We start from the raw sequence: 25,810 nt of genomic DNA on the forward strand, positions 1-25,810 counted from the left end.
TTAACTTAGTATTTACTAAACAAGTCTGAAAAAATGTGGATTTTCCATTTTGTTAGACAGTTGATATGGAAATTAAAAAGTCTCTTTGACCAAGATTTGGGTGCTCAGTATTGTATACCTCAAGACCCTCACTGGAATATGTCACCTCTCATTATAATATTTATTTTCTTACTAATTGCTGACTAATCAAAGTGGATTGCCACCCTCAGAAACAGCCACTCCTCCAAGAATATATAAAGTATGAGTCCGTTGCCATGAAGGGTCTTTGTTGTTTGAGAATGCCACTGACCTCTTTTATTGATAAAATTTTGGCATTATTAATCAAAGGATTAATTATCCAGAAACTATGTATCTCAAACTTTTTAAATGCTTCACCCCTCGTAGATTACCTAGCCTCTACTCTGTATATGTTATAGCTCTTGTCAGTCATGTCTGACTCTTCATGACTCCATTAGAGGTTTTCTTTTCAAAGATGCTGGAGTGGTTTGCAAATTCCATCTCCAGCTCATTTTACAGATGAGGAAACTGAGGTAAGCAGGGTTAAGTACAGGGTCACACAACTAATAAATGTCTGAGAGTAAATTTAAACTCAGGAAGATGAGAATTCTTGACTTCAAGTTCAGTGCACTGCCCACTCTTGTACCACCTTGCTTTGTATATGCCTTATATTTGCATAACAGTTTTCCAACTTTCTCTCCCGTTGGAATGTAAACTTTTTGAGGATAGGGAACCTGTTTTTTGCTATCATTGTTGTTGTTTTGTTTTGTTTTACAATTCTTTGTATGTCTAGCTCTTAGCACAGAGTCTAGCATATATCAAATCTTTAATAAATGCTTGTTGTTTGATAAGTCTGATTACTTGTGGTGCCATCTGGGGGTGGGGGTAGCTCTAATGCTTGCCAAGCCATGGCCTGGATCTATTTTCAGAAAGAAATCTTTATCAGCATCTAAAATCATCTCTTTCTCAGCATGACCACAGCTGATTTCTATCTTAATGCAGCTGAGATTTTTGTCTTTCTGAATGTGTAGAGACAGGAATTCTGGCCCCTGAAACTCAAGCACAGAAAGTAATTTAGAGACTCCAGCATCAATTACTCTGAATATCATCCCCTCTAATGATCTCTCTGACAAATTCCACTCCATTCCTTCTCTGTGAGATGTGAGGAGACAAGTTGAGGAAAGATTAGTTTTCTTCTGAAATCTAACGTCCTCAAACTGCAAAATGGCAGAATTAGGCCTATCTCTTTTGGCTCTTAGAGCTGTTTTCTTCAAATTTCTGATGTCACTCTGACCCTTCTGAGAGCTAAGGCATAGAAATGGATACTCCAAACTGCACCATACAAAGGGGTTATGGGGAATCTGTCCATTGTATCATTTCTTTCTTTTTAAGAGTCCTAGACCCAATTGTCTTGATTTTTCTGTTTATAGAAAAAAAGATACCATTTGGCCAAGATTTTTTTTCTTTTTTACAGATGCAAGTGCCATGCAAAATAAATTAAAAAACCAGATACCAAAACCATACAAGTTTAGTAGCAGCCTCCTGATGCATGAAAGGCTTACATACTACTATTAGTATGGCTATGGCATTAACTCTTTTGCTTCTCAAGGTGCCCAGAGGCTCTTGCCTTAGAAGAATATTGTCTCTCTCCCTTACAGAAATCTCTACCTGGATGATTAAAGAAATTGACACATGAATATAAAGGCAGATTACTCTCCTATAAGAAATAATGGATATGAAGAATCCAGAGAAGCTTGAGAAGACTTAAAATGAACTGATCATTAGTTGTTGTCTTTTGTTTTTGAAGAGGACCAAAATGACATCATGAACTGATAGAGAGAGAGTGAAGGGGCGGGGGGGGGGGGAGAAGTCAGTTTCAAATCAATGGTTCAACACGTGTTTCTTTAGAGCCTACTGTATGCAGGACAGAGCAGTAGACCCTTGGGTGGGGGTTTAGAAGCTACACAATTAGCAATGGCACAAGTCTTTGTCCTCATGGGGCTTTTAGTTTAGTAGGGTCATACAATATATACATATATGCAAAGTCATAATATCCCCCCCCCAAAAAATAAACCCTCAGTGAAGTTCTCAAGATCCCTGAGGGCAGATGTCACTCCCACCAACAAGTCTTACCAAATATGAAGAGCAGTTAGATGATGGGTTCCTAAATCTAGAACTAAAAAGGATTTTAGAAGCCATCTAGTCTAACCCTTGGTTTTGCAGATGGGGAAGTCAAACCTCAGAAAGCTTAAATGACTATTCCATGGTCCCACAGCTATTAAGTGCCAGAGGTGGGCCTTGAGCCAAGGTCTTGCTGACTCCAAGTCTGGCATGCTACCTGCTAGACCATACTGCATTGATATCCTTAACTCTGCTAGCTATACTATGGACTTAATAGATAGGAGGCAAGTTGACTGTAGTATGGAAATCTTGGGGTGGTTTTATTTTTGTCTTCCTTATAGCCAAAGTCTGGAATAGTCCCTGACACATAGTAGGGGCTTAATAAATAGGTTTTGAAGAATTGATCAATTGATCCCATATGAAATAAATATTTGTTGAATGATCCATAAAGCCAAGGTTTCTTTGGACCCCTTATTCCTTCCTCAGACCCTAGGCTAGCATTGGTGATCTTTTTGAGGAGGTCTTTGCAATTTGCTATTTTGTCATAAGTGAGCCTGCTTCAACTTAGTGTCCTTGGTGGAGGTGACATGTTTAGGTAGTTAAAGAGAATCACAGAATCGCATACTGGGCAAAAAAGTCTTGGAGATAAGTGGGAATGAACTAGATCCCAACTAGAGTCTGATCTGAAGACCTTGGATGCTCACTCTGCCTTTGGCATACTTCTCTCAGGGGAAGTGATCTCTGCTCTGAGGTCCCACCTTCTTCTAGCAGTCTGGCTCCTGCAACTTAAGGAGGAGACCTAAGCTAAAGACAATTTCATTCCTATCCTGGCTGAACTGCTAACTCATCTAAGTACTAAATAGTAACTTTTTTCATTTACCCAAGAACACTGAGGGTCTTCCCCTCCCAGTCTGATATATGTGTCTCTCTCTCTCTCTCTCTCTCTCTCTCTCTCTCTCTCTCTCTCTCTCTCTCTCTATATATATATATATATATATATATATATATATATATATATATATATAATCATACTTTATTAAAGGGGCCATCCCTTGACTCACTTCTTAAAGAGGCCAGTTTACTGAATGGGTGTTATCTCACTCAAAATAAAAACCTGAAAAGACCTTAGCTTAAAAAGATAAGGGTTTCTCATTGCATCCTGGGCCATCTTCAGTTGTCTTGATGCATATCTGGCCACTGGGCCTTGATGGTTCTGGAGGAGAGAATGAGACTGGTGACCTCACACAGCCCTCCCTTATTCAAAGTAAACTGCAAGTAATGTTGTCATCTCCCTAATGTCACAGTCCTCTTCCAAAACAAAGGACAAACACAACCTAACTTATCTATAGGGACTTTCTCTACTATGCCTTCACAGTATGTACCTTCTTCCTCCCTGATTTTCCCTCTTTGCTTTTCCTTTTGTGCTGTTTTCTAAACTCCCTTTTATGTCTTCTCTCAGAATCTAAGTTTTCCAAGGGCAGAGACTCTGCTTCTATTTGTATTCCTAGTACAGTACCTGGCACATAGTAGGGCTTGCTGATTGGCTGACTGACTGATTAGAGGTTGGTGGTATGTTTTTTTTTTCCTTAAAATACTAAATCAGCCTCTTTCTTTATGATTTCATATCCTGTCCAGAAGGCATTCTACTGATAAAGTAATAAAAGTAAAACTCCATGACACCAAAAAGAACTCTCAATTCTCCAGGAGACCACAGTGTCATCCCTTAATGAACCAATCAACATTTATTAAGCACCTACTACATGCTAGGATAAATTCTGTGATGCCTGTACTAATTTTGGCCTAATAATTAACATCAAGAAAACACAGGTGCTCCATCAGCCACCACCACACCATCCATACATGGAATCATTGGTTACAACAAATGGACAAGTTTTGAATGCTGTGGATAAGTTCACTTACCTTCGTAGTGTACTTTCCAGGGACATACACATGACAATGAGGTTATTGCATGTATTGCCAGAGCTAGCTCAGTGTTTGAAAGGCTCCAAAGAAAGGTTTGGGAGAGAAAGGATATTAGACTGACTACCAAACTGAAGGTCTACTGAGCCGTTGTGCTGACCTCATTGTTGTATGTTTGAGAAACATGGACAGTCCACCAGCGCCATACCAGGAAATTGAATTGTTTCCATTTGAACTGTCTTAGGAAGATTCTGAGGATCACCTGATGGGATAAGGTACCAGACATTGAAATCCTTGCTTAAGCTGAACTGCCAAGTATTCAAGCCATGCTTCAGAGAGCACAACACTGATGGGCTGGCCATGCTGTTTGAATGCAAAATGTACCCTTGTCAAAAAGACTATTGGTATGGAGAACTTGCATGGGGCAGGTAATCACATGGTGGTCAGAAGAAGTGATACAAAGACACTCTCAAGAACTTTGGATTTGACTGTGCAACATGCAAGACACTAGCATAGGAGTGCTCATCATGGCATGCCCACATCAGAAAGGGTACTGTGCTCTTCAAGCAAAGCAGAATTGAGACAGCACAAAGTAAACACAGAATGAACAAATTTGGGATATCCACCCCAAATATTCACATGGACTATCTGTGCCCAACCTGTGGAAAAGCATTCCGAACTCTTATTGGTTTAATCAGACACATTCAGACACAATGAAATTTCACTTTGTCACGGTGGTGTCACTTTGGTCCTCTTCGAAGATGAAGGAGAACAACCAACCCACCTACCAACCAGCCAATCAACCAACTATGTGCTAGGCACTATGCTCAGTGCTGGGGATAGAAAAAGAGGCAAAAGACAGTCCCTGCCTTCAAGGAGTTTATATACATTGTTAAGTTGACTGAATCAGGAGAGATCTGGGTTTACTTCCTAACTCTATGACCTTGGACAAGTGGTGTAACTACTTTAAACTTCATTTTTCACAACTGCAAAATGAGGGGGTTGGATTAATGACTTCTTTCTTTTTTCTAAATTTTAATATTTTTATTTATTTAGGGGTGGAGGTAGGTGGCACAGTGGATAGAGTGTTGGTACTAGAATCAGCATGGCTTGAGCTCAAATCCCTTTGGAGCTGTCTGACTCTGGGCAAGTCACTTAACTGTGTTTGTCCCAGTACCCTTTTATGTAAAATGACTTGGAGAAGGAAACAACACACCGCTGCAGGATCTTTGACAAGAAAACTCCAAATGGGGTTATGAAGACTTGGACATGACTGAATGAATGAAGAGCAGCATTTTATTTTTCCCAGATACTTGTAAAAATAATTTTAACCTTCATTTTTTATGACTTTGAGTGCTAAATTTGAGTTCCACCCTCCATCTTCTCCCCCATCTTTGAAAAGGCAAGCAGTTTGATAAAAGTTGTATATGTACAGTGATGCAAAACATATTTCCATATTGGACTAATGATTTCTAAGGATTCTCTCAGGTTCAAATATATGAATTTGTCATTGGACCTCCTCAGTTCTCTCTTTCTGCCTCTGTAAAATGAAGGGATTAGGCAGATGGTCTCAATAGTCCCTTATATCTCTATATCTGTGATCTCAGATGATTCTGATTTCATCTTTCTGAGCCTGAGTGTGTCACCCCTCCCCCTAAAGAGGACAATGATGTCTGAAATACCTAATTCCCTGGGCTGTCAAGAGGACCAAAGGAGATAATATATGCCAGGTACTTTGCAAATCTTAAAGTTGGTTTATAACTATCATTTATTATTATTGCCTCTAGATAAAATGTGAAATTACTCTCTGTTCCTTGGCTTTAAGAAGACATAAAAACCTATGTTTACACAGTGTAAAAATGCAAAACTTCTCAATCTTTCAGTGTTGTGACTTTCCTGTGTGCTGAGTACAGAAAATACATTTCTCATTTAACCACTGAATGGTTCATATCTCCCCCCCACCATATTTTGTAGTAAACAAAAAGAAGGAAGAATGGCTTAAGTTCACAGAATTAGTTAATGAGATTTTGACCTTTCAGTCAGCAATCACTTCTTAAGCATCTACTGTTTTTCAAGCTCTATTCTAAGTGCTATAATATGAAATTATATGTTCTTTAGTCTTTATTATGGAAGTGAGTCAATCCAAGCATTCAGGGAGTGCCTATGGATACAACACACATTGGGAATAGGTGCCCAAGAAGGATAGCGTCCAGGCAGGTATAGGGACCATGAGAAAATATTTTGACTATCTTTTCCAGTAGCAATAGCATTATTGATTTGATTATTACTCTCAGATGCAGGGTTAGTTTCAGAAGGATGGAGAGGGTATACTCAGTTGTGTTGCAATGTTGAGTAGGTTCTGGTGTCCTGTTAATGGTTGAATGGAATGTGAAGCATGGTTTGGGGTCAATGAGAAGTAATGGAAAAGGTGAATTTTCACCTCCTCACTCTTCAATCAGAAAAGCTCAGACCACACTTAGTTCTAAAGTGAATGGATTAACTCCTCTAGGATAGGAGAAAGGCCACTAAGTGGCACCACAGTGCACAGAGCACCGGGGCTGGAGTCAGTAAGTCTCATCTTTCTGAGTTTAATCTGCCCTCAGACACTCACTAGCTGTGTGACCCTGGGCAAGTCACTTAACCTTGCTGGCTTCAGTTTCCTCATCAAGAAAATGATCTGGAGAAAAAAATAGCAAATCACTCTAGTATTTTTGCCAAGAAACCCCAAATGCAATCACGAAGAGTTGGACAAGACTGAAAACCACTGAAGAAAGAAAAAAAAAGGATAAGAGAGAGAACCCAAATCTTCCTTATCTGAGCTACCTATTTTTTCTGAATTGGTTGACATCCTTTTTCTATGTTTTGGGTCCCAAATGCCAGTCAGTTTCCAGATGTTTATTAAGTGTTTACTGTGGGGCAGGCACTATCTTACATGCTGGAATATCAAGGTTTAGTTTGTTTTTTCCCACTTCTTATCCAATTTGCAACACTCATAGTCTGATGTACCATCTCTTATCTCTGTGCTTTTGCATCAGCTGGATGCCTGGAATCTCCTCCCTACTCATCTATGTCTTTTGGAATTCTTTGTTTTAGTTCAAGCATTACCTTCTATTGGAAGCTTTTCCTGGTCCCTCCAGCTGCTGCTGTTTTCCCCAAAGCATATAAGTATACACACATATGTACATACATACATACACATATACATATATACATATATATGTTTTCATATATATGGACATTATACACACACACACACATATATATATATATATATATATATATACACACATACATATTATGGACAAATCATTCTGTATATGCTGCACAGTTATATGCTTATGAAGTAAGACTCTGGACTCACTCACTTAGTGTAAAGCCATTTGTATCTCCCCTTCTTGGTGTTCTAGAGCTATCCCTGAGTTGATGGGGGTATTTTTCTGTGAAGTTTTTGTCATGATCCCACATACTATTGTGTTCTTCACAATACTAACCACTAGTTGGATGAATATCTGGCCACTGGACCCAGATAGCTCTGGAGGAGAAAGTGAGGCTGGTGACCTTGCACAGCCCTCCTTCACTCAAATCCCAGTCAACTGCAAGTCATGTCATCATCTCCCAGATGTCATGGTCTTCTTCAAGAACAAAAGATGAACGCAACCACCAAGGATTAGTCCTTTGGTGTCATTTAACTAATTAAAATTGATTATTTTTACAAAAAAAATAAATTAACTATGGAGATATAGCAAGAATAAAATTCATAAAGCATTTATTCCCAACACCTGCAATTACATCTTCTCCTATACTATGCCAGTTACTAGGGAGAGTGAGCTTATACACAGTGTGGTTTCTGCATAGCATTTGCCTCACTAAGTTCACTTCTAAGTTTGGAATTGCTGATAGATGAATCATTGTACCTCCTTAACATGTATCTTTGATGCATGCTGGGAAAAAAACAAGTCTCTCAGAATTTGGTTCCTCACATTTTGCCTTCTGGCAAATCCCAACCTGGACTCCAGCTCCCAGACTTCTGGTGGCTCATTATTCTGACTCTTAAAAGCTCACAGAACTATAGTATCTCCAATAATGGTAATCAAAAGGTAGGGAAAAAAATAGATGCAATAGAGATAGAAGCAGCAGCAGGCTCATACACAAATGGACCACAAGGAGGTGGGTTAGATGGGAAGATCAATATTATTATATGAGAAGCAAAGCAGTTGCAGCTGTCTCTACAATGTAAGACCCCGATAATCACAACAAGGTAATAACTCAGTGAGCTAATAGGAGAGAAGGCTAATTCCTACTCTTTAACGTAATCATTCAGCATCCCTAACCAGACCAATCCCAGTGCCCAGTAGGCAGCACAATCTGACCCGCAGGCTTGTCCTTTGGAAGCTACTCAGTAATTCTATTGTTGCTGCTGCTGTAGGACCTGGCCACCAATCCCTCCCCATCTCTGCTCTCACTTCACCATTCTAAGGTATGAAGAAATAGAGCTCAAGTCTTCTCCCCACCCATACCCCCAACCTGTGCTTAGGTGGCAGAGGTACAGGAAAGTATAATCTGCTTGGAATAGAGGTGTTCTTGATACAATATAACAGTGCTCTACCAGGGAATTAAGAAATTGAAAGAATTGAAGCAAGGCATGTGCATGGGGTTGCATCAGGACTGTAGGCAAGGGGAATGTCCTACTGTTGAGGCCTACTCCCCCAGAAGTCCTTTGGAACAGAGACTGAGGTCAGTGAAAAGCAAATTCCCCAAGTATAGAAGGAAGCTAAGGCAGATCTGAGGTCCAGCCCTCCCCAAGTTTTGGTAAGCAGATATCAAAAGGGAAGGAGTCAGAAAATGAATGATAAAGTAATATAAGGGGAAAAGGCTGAACTTGTCAAAGAAAACAGGAAAAAGCTTAGTTTAAACAACTTGAACACAAGCATACAAACCAATGGGGAGCATATTAACAACAGATTATTTAAACAAGTTCAGAAACTCAGTAATGTGTGGGAGCCAGTACAAACCAGTTCTGGAAAGAGCTGATTGTGAAATTTTCAGTGTGAACATTTAGACCTTGGAAATTGGCAAAAGCTACAAATCAGTTCTTGTTTTTGTTGATTTGTTAATTGTCTTCAGGGGTGGGGAACCTGGAGAAGCCACATGTGGCCTTCTAGGTCTTTCGGTGTGACATTTTGACTGAGCCCAAGTTTTACAGAACAAATCCTTTTCATTAAGGAGATTTGTTCTGTGACATTTGATTTCAGTCAACGGACCAAACTTGGGGACCTAGTGGGCCACATATGACCTTGAGGCTGCAGGTTCTCCACCCCTGGTCTAGACTTAAGGAAGTGGTAGAGAAACTGCTAATAATGCATATTAAATTTTAATGTGTATCATGTGAAACTATTTTCCTCTGGAGAGTTACTTATTAAATATTTACCAGCACACTCCAGCAAACATCTCTAAATAAATATAGTAAGAAAAAAGGAAAATGAGTCAGCGGCATCTGATGAGGCAGAGAACCCAGTGTATTCCCAAGAAAACATAGAACTGCAGGAGGCATTTCCCCCCAAAGCTTCAAGAGAGCAAAGAAGAAATGCAAAACAAGAATTTATGCTTTGATTGGAAGAAATAATCAGCAAAATGGGGGAGAGGAAGGGGGGAGAAGTGTCCATGGTGGCAAATTTCACCAAAGAAATAAAAGAGAGAACAACTGATTGGAAGTAGAAATACACAGAAAAGAAGGGTGATCAGAAAGAGGAGAAGCAAAAAGCATTAATATTAAAAGAAAACATGATCCTAAGACAAATAAAAATATTGATCTAGAAGAAAAATTGTGCAGAAACAACTTAAAGAGTAGAGATTTCCCAGAAGAATATAATAAACAAAAAGACCCAAGTCCACATATTCAAGAAATAATACAAGCAAAATGCCCAGAATTTCTGAAAATAGAAAGGAAAGCACCAACCAAAAGAATTCACAGATTGGGAATGGGGAAAAGGGAAGTAGGAAAGAAGACCCTATGCTGAAAACTCCAAGACCATACTTGTTAAATTGAGTTATTCCAATGATAAATAACAAATTCTGCAAACCACAAGGAGAGAGATCTTTGAATAAAAGCAAAAGAAATTAAAATAACACAAGACTATTTTGTACCCAGCAGAAACTGCTGAAGAGATTGGAATAATGTCTTCCATAGATCAAAGGAACCTGATATGAAACCCAAGGTGATATACTCCTCAAACTCAAACTTAATCATCAATAATAATAAAAAAAGCCGAACAATCAAAATAGGAAAGAATTTAAATGTCTTTACACAGAAAACTTGTTGTGAGAAGATTATTTGCTTTGCAATGCCCCCTCCCCAACCTACCCCAGACAACAGGAATACAAGAAGGGAAAATAAATATAGCTTAACCAATGAAGGTACAATGGGAGAAATAAACTATCCTAAAAAATGATAGAGTAGGGGAAGATGACTAGATAAAGGACTTCTATTTGAAAACAACAACATAGCAACACAAGTGTCAGTAAGAGCTTTCTTTTAAAAAGTACACAAGGAGAAAATGGAGACAGTAGAAATTCAACAGGAGAATGATTGGTGGAGGAACAGGCTTGAAAAACAATGGACTAAAACTCACAATACACACCCTACTGGTGAATTAACATGTATTTATATACAGTCCTCTATCTTGCTGACTACCAGAATATACATATATAAATGTATCAGGCCACCCTGGTCAATATGTGTGTGTATGTGTGGGTGGGCATATGTATGTGCATATATATTATGTATAATACATATGAAGACACATATGTATATATACATATACAATTACATATACATATACATATGCAGAATACTAAACTCCCTAAATCTTCCTTTATAAGAAACTCACAGCCTTATTGATAACACTATTTTCCATCATCTTTTCTTCTTGACTTTATGGAATATCACATGCCTAATTGAGGGCATGTATCCTTCTATCCCCTTTCTTATTTTTTTATTTTATTTTTACTTAACAGAATAAAACAATCATTTCTACAACATAATATAATAAGAAAGATGAAACTGTGAATCTATTACATACAACATGCTATTCCTTTTCAATATATAAAAAAGTTACATTAAATTTTTTTCATTTTTCAACTTTTTTCTCCCATTCTGCCCTAGAGATGGTTACCATCTCTACACAAATACATGCATAAATATGTGTATATACACATATGTGTGAATGTATATATACACACATTTAAATATATACACGTGTGTACATACACACATGTGTATGCATATGTATATATACGCATATATGTAAAATCACATATATATGCACATATATGTAAAATCATTTTATACATACTTTATTTTATCAGTTCTTTCTCTGGATGCATGGAGTGTCTTCCTTCACATATCTTTTGTAGCTGATTTGAGTTTTTACAAAAGTCAAAATGACTTACTCTTTGTTCTACTCATTTCACTCTTCATTATTTCATGCAAATCTTTTCATGTTTTTTCTGAAATCATTGAGCTCATCATTTCTTATAGCACAGTAGTATTCTATCACAATCAGAGGCATAATATGTTCAGTCATTCCCCAATTGATGGGCATCTCCCCAATTTCCCATTGTTTTCACCACAAAGAGCTGCTATAAATATTTTAGAATGCATAGGATTTTTTTTTCTAATCATCTTTGGAAATAGACCTAAAAGTGGTATTGTTTGGTCAAATGGCAGTTTGATAACTCTTGGACATAATTACAGATTGCTCTACAAAATGGTTGGATCAAGTGAGTTTTTTCCACATCCCCACCAACCTTTGTCACTTTCTTCTCCAATCATTTTAGCCAATTGTACGTGGTTTTTGCCAATTAGTTTGTAAGTTTCTTGAGGGAAAGGGCTATATTTCTAGCCCTTAAAGGTATAGTAACTGATACATAGTAGGTCCTTAATAAATGTTTATTGAACTACATATGTATGCACATGTACACACACATATACATGTTAATTCCCACAGGGACTATTTCTTTTTATCCCAAGCCAAAAATGATTGGATACATTATAAGCACTTAATCATTGCTTTTCAATTTGCAGTTGATTGATTAAGTTATATCTCTGTGGCAAATCAATTATGAAGTCTTTTGAATGGTTCAGCCCAAAGCTAAATATAGCTGTGATTTTTCTGCAAAGAGAACCAAGGTAAAATGTCAGTAGTCACTGAGAAATTTAGTTTAGACAACTCTTTCCAGGGAGTAGAGAATTATTTAGCAAATTTTCTTAAACTTGATTCAGATACTCTCTGAAATAGAAGTAATGTCAACAGTCACAAAGAGAGTTAAATCATAGAGCCAGGATTTGAACCCAGGTCCTCCTAGTTGAGAATCAGGGCTCTTTCTTGATCTGAAAGGATCACGTGGTCCAGTGGTCTAATAGGAAGATCTTTCCCATTCCCAGAGTCAATTTACATTTAAATACTTATTTTTCATGATGTAAAATGTATCAGTGGTGGTCTTTGGATTGAAGTGTTTGTACACATCATGGAGGGCAGTTATATTCATATGTGTTTCTAGGTTCGCTGCCTTTCTTTGGAGCTTGTTGTGGCTTTAGTATCTGGGGAAGTGTGGAAAATTAATCTATTGATGGGAGAAAAAAAAGAAAAAAAAAAACTTTGCAAATTAGCTTCTCTCCATCAGTCCTAAAGAGGAAACCATGCCAGGAATACCACTCTGCTCATTAAGACAAAGAACAAGAGGCAGACCCCCATCATTAGGGCTTAGCCCTCAATCCCCCCAATTAAAAATCCTCTGAAGTGGAGGGATTAGTATAGATGAGCAATGAAGCCTTCTGCTGTTAAAAGATGCAAGCAGGCTGGCACTTAGAATGCAGGGTGAGCTGAATCCAATTACAGGTACCATAGAAATGACACACAGGCTTTTTGATCTTCAGTTTCTCCCCCCCTTCTCCCATACCCTCTGTTGCCTGTCATCTTCATTTCTAAAGTTCCTCTATAATACTCAAGACCATAGTGACACTCACTGGTAGCCTGTCAAGTTAAAAAGATAAAGGAATCGCCAAACCATTGAGTCATATGTCTGGTGTTGCCCCCAACCTTGCCACCTCCTTCCACTCCTGCAGTGTTTCCTGGAGCTCAGAAGTGTGGCACATTAGAACTACAACTCTCATCTCTTTAGGAGTGAGATTCTCTCTCTCTCTCTCTCTCTCTCTCTCACATTTCTCTGTCTCTGTCCTTGTCTCTATTTCTCTCTCTGTCTCTCTGTCTGCCTCTGTTTCTATCTCTTTCTTTCCATGTTTGTCTCTGTTAGTTTATATCTCTCTCTCTGTCTCTCTCTCAAAACAAGAATTTATTAAGCGTTTACTATTTGCTAACCCTATGCTAAGTACTGGGTATAAAAAAGGTTAAGTTTGAGAGACTCAGTAGGGAGTTTTAGAAAAGGTGAAAGTTCTGGGCTGAAGCCAAAGATCTCTTTTGCCCTGGTTTCTCTTAACATGAAAACTGTTTCACTTTCACTGGGTCATTTTTCTGTTCTCTGTTCCTGACAAGTTATGGGATAAGGGGTGGAGCCAAGATGGCAGAGTAGAAGGACAAACCTACTTTAATGTGCTTGGGCCTTCTTTGCATCTCTAAAAACTGTAAGCATGACAGTGGAGCAGAGGGCTGTCCATTGTTTATTCCTTGTTCTTGCCATGTGATTGCCCCACCTTCTTATCCGGTCATATATATCACTGATTACCTCTTTTACAACCCTTCTCCCATATAATACATTGTAGGTAATACATTATGGGCTATTCATGTAAGTCATATACCTATCCACTTTGAGTGGGCCTCAACTTTAGTTTGTCAGAAAATGAGATCCTCCATGATGCAGAGTCATGCATCAACAAAATATTGCTGTTTTAAAAAGTGAGACTTCGTTTCAGGGAGAAGCTTAGAGTCACTAAAAGGAATGTACAATTTTCCAAAAAGCCACCCAGTCCACTCTCTTCCTGTTCAATTCTAGGTCCAGATCATTGTTGATTTATACTGACTGTCTAAGATGTATATACTGATGGATCAACATTATAGATTGTCCAATTATCTGCATATTATAGCTGGATGATAGGCATTCTTAATCCACTTAGCTTTTCCTCTGCACATTATGAATTGGATTGCAGGAATTTTGGTTTGAAGATCTTCAAATGCCCTCAAAAGGGGATGCTTTCAATAGGAAGCTGGCAGTCATGCTAGAGGGATGAAAGGGAACAACATATGCACAAAAATTTAAATATCCAATATAAACTTGTGGAGGGTACAAAATTTGATGGTACAATTGTCTGGCTCTCGCTCTCAAGTGGACAAAAACATGCCTGATAAAAAATGGGCCCCAGAAAAGTTCCATGTTCTTTTAAGTCTTTGGTGCAAGTCATGTCATCATTTCTCTGATGGCATGGTCTTCATTGGTAACAAAGGAGAAACACAACCCTAGGAACAGACGCAGCTGCCTGAATGGGGACCTAGGTAGCTGGGTAACTCAGTTCTTCCTCTCCTGTCTGCCTCCCCCTCCCCTTCCTTCTCCTCTCCAAAGAGAAGGTAAATTTGGATGGCCAAAAGATGCCCAGTTGACTTGGGTTTTACTGGCTAGTTTCCTTCCTTTCCCTTCTGTTCCCTTCCCTTCCCTTCCCTCCCCTCCCCTTCCCTTCCCTCCCCTCCCCTTCCCTTCCCTCCTCTCCCTTCCTTTCCTTCCATTCCCTTCCCATCCCTTTCCCAAAACCTTAGACCTACTGCACTTTGAAACTCAGACACCACTGGGCCCCTGCCTATGGCTCTTCTGTACCCTCGGTGGCTTAACAGTGATCATCTATAGTAACTGTTGCTGTTTCCCTCCCAACTTGATGTCTTCCTTTTTCTTTGCCTCATTAAAGGGCCCATGCCCTGGCTACTTCTTAAACAGGCCTATTCAATGAATGGGCATTACCTCACCCTAAGTTAGTACCTGCATATACACTGGCCTAAAGGGCCCAAGGTCTCCCAGTGCATCCTGGGTCATCACTGGTCATTCTGATGAATATCTTGTCACTGGATTCAGATGACTCTGGAGGAAAAGTGAGGCTGGTGACCTTGCGCAGTCCTCCCTCACTCAAAATAAGGTCAAGTGCAAGTTATGTCATCATTTCTCTGATGGCATAGTCTTTGGAAGCAAAGGACTAACACAAACCCCAAAACCCATAAAATATCTGTAAAAAATGACTCTAAACAAATTCTAGAACAGCAGAAGCCACAAAACAACAGAATGAAAGAGATTTTCAGCCCAAGACACCCTGGAAGCTTCACAGGAAAGTTCTGGCACACTGGGCTAGTTGTGGAGCACAGCCCAACTTTGGCCATGAGGTAGGCAAGGGATAAGCATGGAGCAGGGTTCAGGGTGGGGAATCACTGGCAGAAGCTGTGGTTCCCAGATTACTCAACCCACAAGAGCCAAAGACAGTTTCAAAAGTCAGTGAGAAAGCTCTTTCACCTGGGTGAGAAGAGAGCAAGGTCCAGCCCTAGCCCTGGCCCCAGGGTGGCAGTAGCCACTGCAGCAGCTGCATGCATTTTTGGAACCCTCAGCCTAAAGATCCTAAGGGAATTGAGCTGCTGATCTGGGTCTCAGTCCTGAGTGCCAGACTTGGGGTAAGGATGAGCTCTGGTGTTGAGGCTCTAGAGAAGAAATTCTATTCACACATCCTGTGCAGAAAAGCTTGTGGTTGTTTCCCGACTCCTCACCCTTGATTGTGCCACTTTGGAGGAATTGAGAACTTACAGGTTCCTAAAGTATACCCTCCACTTGACAAGGACTAAAAAGTTAAATAACCACCTGGGAAAATGCCCAAAAAAGGGGAAAAAATAAGACGATAGAAGGTAACTTTCTTGGAGAACAGGTATTTTCTTCCATCCTTTCAGATGAGGAAGAACAAAGCATACCATCAGAGGAAGCCATAAAATCAATGCTTCCGCATCCTAAACCTCCAAAATAAATATGCAAGGGTCTCAGGCCATGGAAGAGCTCAAAAAGGATTTTGAAAATCAAGTAAGACAAATGGAGAAAAATTGGGAAGAGAAATGAGAACGATGCAAGAAAATCATGAAAAGCGAGTCAACAGCTTGCAAAAGAAGACTCAAAAAAATGCTGAAGAAAATAACACCTCAGAGGGAGGAGCCAAGACGTAGGAGTAGAAAGACACACATATGCTAGCTCCAAACCCACAGACATAAAATACCTGTGAAAAAGAACTCCCAACAAATTTGAGAGCAGCAGAAGCCACAGAACAATGGAGCAGAGGAGATTTCTGTTGCAGAGAGCCCTGAAGAACTGACACTAAAAGTCCGTCACACACCGGACCCAGAGCAGAGCCCAGCCCAGCCTTGGCTGAACAGCTCCAAGAGGAGTTGATCTGAGCGGGCTTCAGGAACAGGATTTCCAGCAGCCATGCGGGTCCCTCCACCCACAGGTGCCAAAGGTCAGTGAGAGGGTGTTTTCAGCTCGCCGAGAGGGGAGTGGGGTGTCCCCATAGCTTGGGCCCCCTCGGGAGGCAGCAGCGGGGGTAGCAGCAGACAGGGTCTCCCAAAGCAGACAGGAGCTTGGATCCATTGTTGAAGGTCTCCACATAAACCCCCTGAGGGAACTGAGCTCTGCCCTGCCCCCACCTGAGCACCTGAACTTAATCTCACACTGAATAGCAGCCCTGCCCCCTCCCAAAGCCCTGAGTCTGGAAAGCAGCATTTGAATCTCAGACCCCAAGCTCTGGCTGGGCGGATCTGGAAGTGTGGTGGGTGTGGAAAGAAAACTCAGAAGTCAAGTCACTGGCTGGGAAAATGCCCAGAAAAGGGAAAAAAAATAAGACTATAGAAGGTTACTTTCTTGGTGAACAGATATTTCCTCCCTTCCTTTCTGATGAGGAAGAACAATGCTTACCATTAGGGAAAGACATAGAAATCAAGGCTTCTGTATCCCAGACATCAAAAAGAAATATTCCGTGGGCTCAGGCCATGGAAGAGCTCAAAAAGGATTTTGAAAATCAAGTTAGAGAGGTGGAGGAAAAACTGGGAAGAGAAATGAGAGAGATGAAAGAAAAGCATGAAAAGCAGGTCAACAGCTTGCTAAAGGAGACCCAAAAAAATGCTGAAGAAAATAACACCTTGAAAAATAGGCTAACTTAATTCACAAAAGAGGTTCAAAAAGCCAATGAGGAGAAGAATGCTTTCAAAAGCAGAATTAGCCAAATGGAAAAGGAGGTTCAAAAGCTCACTGAAGAAAATAGTTCTTTCAAAATTAGAATGGAGCAGATGGAGGCTGATGACTCTATGAGAAACCAAGAAATCACAAAACAAAACCAAAAGAATGACAAAATGGAAGATAATGTGAAATATGTCACTGGAAAAACAAATGACCTGGAAAATAGATCCAGGAGAGACAATTTAAAAATTATCGGACTACCTGAAAGCCATGATCAAAAAAAGAGCCTAGACATCATCTTTCATGAAATTATCAAGGAAAACTGCCCTGAGATTCTAGAACCAAAGGGCAAAATAAATATTCAAGGAATCCACAGAACACCGCCTGAAAGAGATCCAAAAAGAGAAACTCCTAGGAACATTGTGGCCAAATTCCAGAGATCCCTGGTCAAGGAGAAAATATTGAAAGCAGCTAGAAAGAAACAATTCAAGTATTGTGGGAATACAATCAGGATAACACAAGATCTAGCAGCTTCTACATTAAGGGATCAAAGGGCATGGAATAGGATATTCCAGAAGTCAAAGGAACTAGGACTAAAACCAAGAATCACCTACCCAGCAAAACTGAGTATAACACTTCAGGGGAAAAAATGGTCTTTCAATGAAATCAAGGACTTTCAAACATTCTTGATGAAAAGACCAGAGCTGAAAAGAAAATTTGACCTTCAAATAAAAGAATGAAGAGAAGCATGAAAAGGTAAATAGCAAAGAGAAGTCATAAGCGACTTTACTAAAGATGAACTGTTTACATTCCTACATGGAAAGATAATATTTGTAACTCTTGAAACTTTTCAGTATCTGGGTAGTTGGTGGGATTACATACATACACACACACACACACACACACACAGCACAGAGTGAATTGAATAGTATGGGATCATATCTTAAAAAAATGAAATTAAGTGGTGAGAGAGAAATATATTGGGAGGAGAAAGGAAGAACTCGAATGGGGCAAATTATCTCTCATAAAAGAGGCAAGCATAAGATTTTTCGTGGAGGGAAAAAGAGGGGAGGTGAGAGAAAAACATGAAGTTTACTCTCATCACATTTGACTAAAGGAAGGAATAAAATGCACACTCATTTTGGTATGAAAACCTATCTTACAATAAAGGAAAGTGGGGGAGAAGAGGATAAGCAGTGTGGGGGGGATGATGGAAGGGAGGGCAATGGGAGGAGGGAGCTATCTGAAGTCAACACTCTTGGGGAGACAGGATCAAAAGAGAGAATAGAAGCAATGGGAGTCAGGATAGGATGAAGGGAAATATAGTTAGTCTTACAGAACATGACTATTATGGAAGTCATTTTCAAAACTACACACATATGGCCTATATTGAATTGCTTGCCTTCCAAAGGGAATGGGTGGGGAGGGAGGGATAAAGAGAAGTTGGAACTCAAAATTTTATGAACAGCTGTCGAGTTCTGTTCTTGCTACTAGGAAATAAGAAATACAGGTAAAGGGGTATAGAAAGTTATCTGGCCCTACAGGACAAAAGAGAAGATGGGGACAAGGGAAAGGAGGGATGATAGAAGAGAGGGCAGATTGGTGATAGGGGCAATCAGAATGCTCAGTTTTTTTGGGTGGAGGGAGGGGACAAATGGGGAGGAAATTTGGAACCCAAAATTTTGTGAAAATGAATGTTAAAAGTTAAATAAATAAATTTTAAAAAAAAAAAGGAAAATAACACCTCTAGAAAATAGAGTAACTCAAATGGCAAAAGAGGTCCAAAAAGCTAATGAGGAGAAGAATCTTTGAAAAAGCAGAATTGACCACATGGAAAAGGCAGTTCAAAACCTCACTGAAGAAAATGGTTATTTAAAAATTAGAATGGAGCAGATGGAAGCTAATGACTTTATGAGAAACCAAGAAATTACAAAACAAAACCAAAAGAATGAAAAAACAGAAGACAGTGTGAAATATCTCATTGAAAAACAACTGACCTGGAAAATAGTTCCAGGAGAGATAATTTTAAAATTATCAGTCTACCTGAAAACCATGATCATAAAAGAGCCTATACATCATCTTCCAAAAAATTATCAAGAAAAATTGACCTGATATTCTAGACCCAGAGTATAAAATAGAAATAGAAAGAATTCATTGATCATTTCCTGAAAGAGACCCCAAAAGTAAAACTCCTAGGAATATTGTAGCCAAATTCCAGAGTTCCCAGGTCAAGAAAAAATATTGTAAGCAGCCTGAAAGAAACAATTCGAGTATTGTGGGAATACAATCAGGATAGCACAAGATCTAGCAGCTTCTATATTAAGAAATTTAAGGGCTTGGAATATGATATTCTAGAACTCTAAGAAACTAGGATTAAAACCAAGAATCACTTACCCAGCAAAGCTGAGTATAATACTTCAGGAGCAAAATAGTCATTCAATGAAATTGAGGACTTTCAAGCATTCTTGATGAAACAATCAGAGCTGAATAAAAAACTGGACTTTCAAACATAGGAATGAAGAGAAGAATGAAAACAGGAAAGAGAAATCATAAGGGACTTACTAAAGTTGAACTGTTTACATTCCCACATGGAAAGATAATATTTTTTACTCTAGAAACTTTTCTCAGTTTTTGAATAGTTGGAGGGATTGTCTATATCTCTGTACATATATATGTGTGTGTGTGTGCATCTGTATATATATATATATATATATATGTATACACGTGTGTGTGTGTGTGTATACACACAGAGGGCACAGGGTAAGTCGAACAGGAAGGGATGATATCTAAAAAAATAAAATAAAGGGGTGAGAGAGGAATATATTGGGAGGAGAAAGAAAGAAATGGAATGGGGCAAATTATATCTCATAAAAGAGGCAAGAAAAAGCTTTTTCAATGGAGGAGAAAAGGGGGGAAGTGAGAGGAGAAAAAGTAAAACTTACTTTCATCACATTTGTCTTAAGGGGAGAATAACATACACACTCAGTTTGCTATGAAAATCTATGTTACACTACAGGAAAGTAGGGGAGAAGGTGATAAGTGGGGTGGGGGGATGATAGAAGGGAGGGCAAAAGGGAGGAGAGAGTAATTAGAACACTTTTGGGGAGGGACAAGGTCAAAAGAGAGAACAGAATAAATGGGGGGCAGGATACCATGGAGGGAAATATAGTTAAGCCTTTCACAACATGACTATTATGACTATTTTGCATAACTACACATGTATAGCCTGTACTGAATTGTTTGCTTTCTCAGTGGGGATGGGTGGGGAGCGAAGAAGGGAGAGAAGTTGGTATTCAGAGTTTTAGGAATGAATGTTGAGAATTGTTTTTGCATGCAACTGAAAAATAAAAAGTACAGGTAATGAGGTATAGAAATCTATCTTGCTGTACAAAAAAGCGAGAAGATAGTGATAAGGGAAGGAAAGGGTGTGATAAAAAGGAGAACAAATTGGGGGAATGAGTAATCAGAATGCATGGTATCTTGGAGTGGGGGGAGGGAAGAAATGGGGAAAAAATTTGGAACTCAAAATCTTGTGGAAATGAATGTTGAAAACTTAAAATAAATAAATAATTTTTTTAAAAGAAGAAGCTATGGGATATTTCTCAGCATTTGCCTCAAGGATTTCAAAGATAGAAAGGAGATCTCAAATATTATTGATATATTCATAGCTGTATTTGAGGGGAAGTAGAAAATAATGAGAAACAAAATGAAAGCACACTGAGTACAGAATATCTAAAATATTTGTGATATTTAAATATAATGGAACATTATCATACAGTAAGAAATTACAGACAAATCTGAAAGATTTGGAGAAAGATGGGAAGATGTGAGTTAATACTGAATTTAATTAATTTAATTTAACAAATTATATTACTACAGAAGTAAACAGAGCAATAAACCATCAGTTAATCAGTGAGTATTTATTATACTTGAGTAGGTAGGTGGTTCAGTGAAAAGTACACTGGATGTTCAGTCAGGAAGTGCTGAGTTCAAATTCAGCCTTGAAAATGTCAAATTTAGTTTCAGACATTCATGAGCTGTGTGACCCTGGGAAAGTCATTAATCCTGTTTGCCTCAGCTTCTTCATCTGTAATATGAGCTAGAGAAGAAAATGGTAAACCCTTTCATTGACTCTTCCAAGAAAACCCCAGAAGGAGTCACAAAGAGCCAGATATGACTGAAACAACTGAACAACAAATTTACTATGCTCCTATTACAAATACAAAGACCACAAAGAGTAATAAAATGTAAAATGATTACAACACAGAAGGCAGGAGCAATAAAAGAAAACTGGAGATAATATAATGACCAAAGTTGGCCTCAAAAAAGATATAAGAAAATATAACTTTTTCCTTTTGATGAAGAGGTATGTAGAGTGGGGAAGGGAAGACGGATATAGAATGTTGCTTATATTGTCAGATGTAGTCAATGTGTTGGGTGGGTATTTTGTTCTGTCTTGTTTTGTGGTAGATTGGTTGATTTTGAGTCTAGTAAGTTAAACCCAAATCACTTTGGCTGTTTCTGATTGGCTAACCAGAGGTCCCGGCCCAATCCCTATATGTTTATTTCCTGGGCCCTGATGGCTCAGAGAGTATAAATAGCAATTGCTTCTGCTTTGGGCAGAAACCCTGAGGGCCTTCCTCTGCAAGAATGATTTATTTTTTCTTGGTAAGAGAGGCCCTTTTTTTCCTCATTTCTTACCTAGCTTAATCACTACTGAAAGGGCATTGCCTCAGACAAACTGAGACCTGGAATCTAAGATTAAAAAGCTTAATTTAAAAATGACAAAGTCTCCCACCACATCCAAGGCCATCTCCAGTCATCCTGATCTATGTTTTACCACTGGATCCAGATGTCTCTGGGGGAGAGAGCGAAGCAGCTGACTTTACACAGCCCTGTCTCACTTAAGTTCAATTCACTTGCAGATCACAACATCACTTTCCAATGTCATTGGTCCTCTTCCAGAACAAAGGACAAAAAACCTCAATGGCAGGCTCTTATGTCATGGGCAAGAAGCTGCTAGGTGTTTCAGAGTCCCATAAATGCAGTATTAGAAAGGACCTCAGTGTCCATCTATTCCAATTTTCTAATTCAAAAGGTCCTGGGTGAATGGGAGAATACAAAAATGGAGTATAGAAGTCTTGAGAAATAGACAGAAATAAGGGGCATATCTGATATCCAGGGCAGAGGGAGCCTGTCCAAACTGAAGTTTGTAGGTATCTAAGAAGCCCATAGACTCCAGGGTTTTTTTAATTTTTATTTTTTCACTATCACATTTTCCTTATCCTCATTTCCCCTTCTGTTGGCAGTCTTCTTTGTCCCAAGATGGCCCAGTTTCTAAGTCCCTCAGATCCAGTGATAAAATTCTTTCCCTGAGCAGCCAACCAAATACCTTGCCAAACTCATGGAGGAGGAGGCAGCTCACTAAAAACCAGCAAATTGATGAAAATGATAGTGGTTATCCAGCTGGGCAGAGCTACTAGGCTAAATACGGAGTATCCTCTCCAATTTCCAATTCAATTAAGTTCAGCAACTCAAAAAACATTTATTACATAACTGCCATTGGAATAATACTATGCTAAGCAAAAAAAGATAAAACGATGAACCTATCCCTGTCCTCAAAGACCTTGCATTCATCTGGGGATGAAAGACAAGCAGAACACACAGAGAGAAGTAAACTAAACAGAATTTGAAGGAGACTGAAGTCAACTGGAAGTTGAGAGAAAACTTCTTGCAGAAGGTGATCTAAGTTAAGTATCCTGAGAGATAAAGGTAAGGGAGGACCCCACTTTCCATTTTTAGAGAATGGCTTGTATTTGGACATGAAGAGGAAGAAAGAATCATCAAATTCATGAAATAGAAAGAGCATTAATGTTGGAGGAAGAGAATCTAGGTTCAAAGTCTAGCTGTTACTTACCTCCTATGTGACCCTTCTGTAATTCATTTAACCTTTGTGTTTCCCTGTGTCTAAAAGGAGGGGATTGGACTAAATGTCTTCAAAGGTCCATTAATAGAATCATAGATTTAGAGTTAGAAGGGACCTTACACACCATTCATTTCATAAATGAGTACAATAAGGCCCTGAAAGGATATGTGACTCACCTAAGTTCATATAAGTAAGAAATAATAGAACAAGAATTTGAAACCAGGTCTTTCGACTTCAAGTTCACAGTCCTAGCTTGACATAAAATATGAGGTTTATGTAAAATTTTTATATTTAAATATTTATATTAAACATATTAATTTAAAATAATATAATTCTAACAGACCCATTTAACTACATAACAGGAAGAAGGTTAATATGATCTGTTTATGGAAAAGTATATTGTGCACCAATGATTGAGAAACTGCTTGCTTTTCCCCATGGACAGCATCTTCCAAGATTTGTGGTCAAGAGTATGTGAGTCCTGAAAGTAATTTTCCAGTGGTCTCAAGCAAGACAGGGTAGAGATGTCACTGGTCCCAGGTTTCATGATAAAGGGTAGGGACTTTTGCCTACAGGGGAATGGTGGAAGAAGGAAGGGTGTCCCTCCAGTCTCTGTGCTGGGCATGGAATCATTCTGCTCCTCCACTAACAGAAGTATCCCATAAATATGAACATCCCAGCAATGATTTACTATTAAGGAGAAAAGGAACTTCTGTCTGGTTAAATCCATGAGCAAGCAATGAGGGGGAGTGTATGGGTATGGGATTAAAAATTTTTTTGTGTGAAAATATGCATCCACATCCAGAGAAAGAACTATGGAACCAGAACGTAAAATTAAGCCGACTATTTTCTCTTGTGTTATGTTTTGCTTTGTTTTGGTTTTTCTCATGGTTTCTCCCATTCATTTTAATTTTTCTATGTGAAGATAACGTGAAAATATGGTTAATAAGAATGCATGTGTAGAACCCATATAAGATTGCACACCTTCCTCGGGAGGGAAAACTGAAGGAGGGGGAGAAAAATTGACTTATGGAAGTGATTTTTGAAAACTGAAAACAAATAAATTAATTTAAAAATTAAAAAAAATTATTTTTATTGGCAAGAAGACTCAGTGTTATTAAGCACCCACTCTGTGCAAAATACAATGAAATGATGAAATTAATAAGTTAGATGAGATTGCTATCTTTTAAGAACTTGTAGGGAATAATGTTTCTTTCTGTAAACACTGGACAAAGTGAGAAACCTACCTCCTAAGCAGCACAGACCTCCATGAATGTCTGGATCTACCTTCCTTCCTGTGTTTGGCAGAGGCTGGAAGGTACACTGTTTTGTTTCACTTGCTCGTTGAAAAGAATCAGCAAGAATGAGGATTTTCCCCACTACAGAGGGGATAGACAGAGGGGAAAATTGATGGTTGCCATTGTTAAGAGACAGATGCCTATTATTTCAATTTTATCACTCTTTTATTGAATCTAGTAGAACCTAATGATGCTTTGCTTGAGGCTTAATTGATCCCAAGTATTGTAAGGGAAGGAAGGCATGTCATCAAATATCTGGGGGCACAAGTCAGAGAAGAAAAGAATCATTGTTGTAGAAAAAAAGGACTCAACTACAAGGGTTCTATAATAATTAGCAAAAGAGGTCCTGAGTTGATCTATAGTCAGGTCTATTCTTGATCCTTACTTTTAACAGAAGAACATAGATAGGGGCTAGCCCACATCTCCTACTACAGGTACTTTGAGGTAAAACTGCGGAGGGATTTAAATGCTACCTGCTAGTAAATCAATATGAACTTCTTCTATTTCAATGGGCATCCTCTTAAATAAAAAAAATAAAAAGGAGGTAGATACCAGCTAGCTTTAGGTGCCATCAGTCCCAGACTGTTGGTTGCCCAGTGCCTAACACACAGTAGGAACTTAATAAATACTTATTCTCTTGCCCTTTTCCCTTGCTTGGATAATCCGCCACTGAATGGGGCCGTTTCTGGCATGAAATGGGACAAAAATGGTGGCATGAGATGCCATTATGGGGAATGGTATTTTTAATCTTTGCCAGACTTCTCCCCAGGACACAAAACAAAATAAAGATTCTCAGAGGTAAAAGGGAAGAGACAATCCATTCTAAGTGTGGAGGCTGGCTTATGCAAATGCATGTAAGCATGAAAAGGAATGTCAAGTTCAGGGAGCAGTCTGTAGTTTGGTTGGTCTGGGACATAGAGCACGTAAAGGGGAGGACATGTGAAATCAGGCTGTTTCCAAGCTGAGACAAACTTTGTAGGCAGATCTGTTCCCCTCAAAGGCAATGAACCGGGGATTGAAATGTTCAGTCTCTTTCTGTGCAAAGAGAAGAGTAGGCTTTTATTTTTAATTTTCACAGCAGATGCTACTGTCCCTCCAGGCATCACTTTAGCAGCTACACAATGAATAGACTTCAGGATGTTGGTTTGCTCTTTTACATAACCACATTTTTTTTCTCAGCATAGAGCATTAAATTGTGTTTACAGAACTGGGGCTTAGAAGGCAGAGCTGGATCAAGAGAAAGGGGTGCTGAGAGATTAAGGGAAGAAGGCCATTACAGGCCCACTGGAACAGGATGGAGGAAATCCTCAAGATCCAATCAGGTGAAATAACATCTACAAATATGTAT

This window comes from Notamacropus eugenii, chromosome 4, assembly GCF_028372415.1.
Source record: "Notamacropus eugenii isolate mMacEug1 chromosome 4, mMacEug1.pri_v2, whole genome shotgun sequence".
Lineage (NCBI taxonomy): Eukaryota > Metazoa > Chordata > Mammalia > Diprotodontia > Macropodidae > Notamacropus > Notamacropus eugenii.